Consider the following 4,767-nt stretch of genomic DNA (forward strand, 5'->3'; position numbering starts at 1 on the left):
CAAGCCTTTTTTGTATTTGTTGGAAGGTCAAGAGTTTGGGGAGTGTGGAAGTATTAGGCAGACAGGTATATGGTATCATTTATTTACTCAGCAATATATTGGTTACAGGAACATACCAGACACATTGTAAAACACAAATCAAGCACCCGTTACCTCTACCACCCTGGTTTACACTACCATCCCTTCTCAGTAACAGCAAATGCCTCCAAGCTGATTTTCCTGCTTTGCCATGTCCCTTCCACATGAACAAATATTACAACACTTCTCTACCCTAAACTTCCAAAAAGCTAAATTACCTGCAATAACCTACAAAAAGTATTTGTTGAATGAAAGAATCAATCTATCAATCACCAGTGAGACTTAGGTCACTCAATCCTTGCAAAGTGGTAGGCGTTAAATTGATATAAAAAGCAATCAGAACACTGGAAAACAGTCTACTACTTGCATCCAGGACATGTGGTGTGAATAAGAACTCCTTGGGACATTAAGAGGAGATGTTTATGTGTGCCACAGGGGGTTGGGTTCCGCATATAGCAGAGACGTAAGTGTGAGTAGGGGACATGAATGCCCTGGTTATTATGTTGTTATCTAGCTAAACACAAGAGAGAAAACACAACACACATGCTTGTATCTCCCACGTCCATAGCTATCATCTCCTTGATTCTATAAGATATATTTTATACTCTCTGTAATGGCTTAAACTATGTTTTAACACGAGCCAGTTAACACAAGCGGATGCAGTAACACTGCACTGATGTAGACAGACATATAGGAGACACCCATGGGACTGAACTAAAATCTGACTTGATATGTCAAATTTTGAGCAGTGACAGGCCATTAGTGAAGGTGGTAGATAAGTTTGAGTTCAAATAAACTCTGTTTTCTGGAGTCCAATAAATTGCAATCTGATTCAGTGGTATTTTGCGCATGTAACATAGAAAACTGAAATTCTCAGTAGTCTTTGAGACTCTGAATTCACATGTGATTCAACAAATAGAGATTAAATTATGCACAGCATCACCAGAGTGTTAGGTTTATTTTATTGGATTCTAATTATTTGAAAATTGATAATCTGTGTACAAATGGCAACTTTCCCTTGATGTGAATATTGGATTAAGTTAAACACCCTGGCATTGCCAACTGCATTGATTGCACTTAATGAGATGGAGCTGTGGAAATAGCCATGGGCCTTTCATCACAGGCTGCAATCTTTCTGCAGATTCCTTGGCAAAGAAAAAAGAGACAAAATGCTATTAGAGAGTGGTTTTCAAGCCATGCCCCTTTCACTGGCAAACCTTCAATTCTAGACCATTGCATATTGTTTGCTTGGCTAACTTCTAGTATAGATTGGTTAATTCTAGGCAACAGAATGTGATTATCTAAAAGACATGAAACAATTTAAAATATATATATTTTTTATATCAGGGAAGTTCTTATAAGTAAAAGACATTCTCAGTTTAAGTAAAGCTTAGAACTGTGATCCCAAATTTTAGTTATTTAAATACCCACCTTTAATAGCTCTGCCAAATCTCTATTTTGCTATACTATTGTTGTTTTTTCTTATTTCATTTAATTTAAAATTAAATATATTACTTTTAAAGTAACCCACCAAATGGGTTTCATTTACCATAAAGAGGTATCTACAAGTATAAACACAATGAACTAACATTGTTTCCAGATTTTAGTTCTCAGTTCAGGACTGTGATCTCTGCAAATATACAAGTACTTGTGATGTGTTAAAGACTGGCACCAAAAGGAAACTGTCTCATCTCTATAATCAAAGGATTGAATTAGGATTAGAAAGGGCATAAATACCATGCTACGTATACAATGTTAGTAATAATTGTCCACATATCACTTAAACGCATTGTGATACTTTCCTCAAACTTTGGGAAACCAAGATTTAGAGAAATGATTTTCACTTTTCATTTAACTGCAACCTACTGTTCACACATTGGGACAACACATGTGCGTGCACGTGCACGCACACACACACACACACACACACACACACACACACACACACACACACACACACACACACACACACACACACACACACACACACACACACACACACATACACAAACACACACCCTTAAAACAAAAGTTTTATAAAACAATACTTACCTTAACAATATGTGATACATTCTTAAAATGTTTCTATTTCATTAAAAAGTGCTAATCAGGACCCATGAAACAATTTCCTAAACTAATAATGGCATATGACCAAAATTTGTAAAACACTAGCTTGGAGATCATGATGGACTGGTTTCATCCCAATTTTAATATTTCAGATGTTAACATAAGGCAACTCACTCTATCAGAAGTATGAATTACAGATTTGATGAGAAATCAAAGAGCTACATTAATTTATCTTTTAATTTTTATTTTACTGTTGTAAGAATACATATCATGAGACCTACCTTCTTAACAAATTTTTAAATGTATAATAATTGTGGACTATAGGTTCAATGTTGTACAGCAGATCTCTAGAGCTTATTCATCTGGCTTAACTGAAACTTCATTCCCGTTGATTAGGAACTCCCCATTTTTCTCACCCCAGCCCCTGGTAACCATCATTCTGCTTTTTTATTCTGTGAATTTGACAATTTTAAATACTTCATATATGTAGAACCATACAGTAATTTGTCTTCCTGTGACTGACTTATTTAATTAGCACAATTTCCTCAAAGTTTATTCATGCTGTCATATAGTGCAAAATTTTCTTCTTTTTTAAGGCTGCAAAGTATCCATTGTGCTATATTAATTTTAGAAATATTTGTTTTAAGCTATATATATGCTATATATATATATATATATATATTCTCTCTCGCTCGCTCTCTCTATATATTTCTTAAGATAATATATATCTTATATATATTATATATTATATACTATATATATATATATGCTCCTCTGGGAAAATAACAACGCTCATTAGCATTTTGATGATTCTGCGAAGTCTTGTAGAAAAGATATCAATTAAAAAAATATATTTAAAAGCTTAACTAAATTTTGTTTAATCCAGCACTTTACACAAACATACACGTGCGCACACACACACACACACAAATTAACCATGAAATCAGTTTTTATTAACATCATTATTTCACGAGTCTAATGTTCTGTAGACACAAATTGGGCAGTGCATATAAAACTGAAATATGCCAAGATATATATATATATATATATATAATTTCTATCCTGGCTTTCAAGGCAGAAACTGGCATATTTCAGTTTTATATGCACTGCCCAATTTGTGTCTACAGAACATTAGACTCGTGAAATAATGATGTTAATAAAAACTGATTTCATGGTTAATTTGTGTGTGTGTGTGTGTGCGCACGTGTATGTTTGTGTAAAGTGCTGGATTAAACAAAATTTAGTTAAGCTTTTAAATATATTTTTTTAATTGATATCTTTTCTACAAGACTTCGCAGAATCATCAAAATGCTAATGAGCGTTGTTATTTTCCCAGAGGAGCATATGTCATCCAGGGTTTCACAAAATGTTTTGAGAATGAAATAGTTTCTAGGTAGAACATATTGGAAGATATATATTTCTCTCAACATACATTGGCAAATTGTGCTGCTGTTTTGTTGTTTTTCATATCCCTCCCTGCCACTCCCACGCTCTCTGCTTCTGCTAAATGACTTAAGCCACTGTTTCTTGAACAAAACACAAATTTTTCATCTCTATTCTTTACTCATAGCATTCCACTCACCACTAGCTCATTTTTAGTTGTTAAAAGACATTTCTCTTCCACACAAACACTTGCACACAAAATAGCCAAAAAGTGAGAATAACCCAAATTCTCATCAACTGGTAAATGATTAAACAAAATGTGGCAAATCCATACAATGGAATATTATTTAGCCATTAAAAAAACCTGAATTACTCATATATGTTACAACGTGGATGTATCACAAATGCTAAGTTAAAAAAACAATCAGACACAAAAGGCCACAAATTATTTAAATGTCTATGTATAAAGTGTTTATAAAAGGAAAATCTATAAGGACGGAAAGTAGATTAGTGGTTGACTAGGGCTGTAGGGAAAAGGGAAAATTAACTATAAATGGATAAGTGAGATTTTATTAGAGTGATGGAAATGTTCTAGGACTGGATGGATATCATGGTTGTACAACTTAGTAGATTTAATGAAATTCACTGAGTGGCACATTTAAAGTGGGTGTGTTTTGCGGAATATGAATTATTCCTTAGTAAAATTATGTAAAATTCCAGTCAGCCAGCCAACCATCTATCCATTCACCCATTCTTCTCCCTTTAAGATTTTTTCTCTCATGCCTCAGTCTGAAGGTGACCTTTCCTTGTCTTTCTAATTTTTATACATCTTGAACCCTTTCCATTTGCCTTCAGACCCTTGTTTATATGACATTCATTTGAGTATTTGTCTAATAGCTTTACTAGACTGCAGGTTTTGGCAAATGTAAACTAGTCTGGACTAATCCATGTAAAAATAAATATTTATTGAATCTATGTATAGGAAGCAAATTCTACTTACTGAAGTTTAACTGTAATAAAAGCAAGTAAAAATGCCCATTAGCAGGTATTCTCAAATTGCTTTGAAATCTGCAATTTATCTTTTATTATTTAACTTTTAAAAATGGTTTAATGCTTCAACATATCAGCCACTAATTCACAAAATAATAACAACAAAAGGCAGCAACATTAGGAACAACCACCTCTACTGAACATTTCATTGGGCTGGCCATTGTGCTGGGTGCTTCTCATTCTGTGCAT

Source organism: Galeopterus variegatus, unplaced genomic scaffold (assembly GCF_000696425.1).
Source record: "Galeopterus variegatus unplaced genomic scaffold, G_variegatus-3.0.2 Scaffold3464, whole genome shotgun sequence".
Classification (NCBI taxonomy): domain Eukaryota; kingdom Metazoa; phylum Chordata; class Mammalia; order Dermoptera; family Cynocephalidae; genus Galeopterus; species Galeopterus variegatus.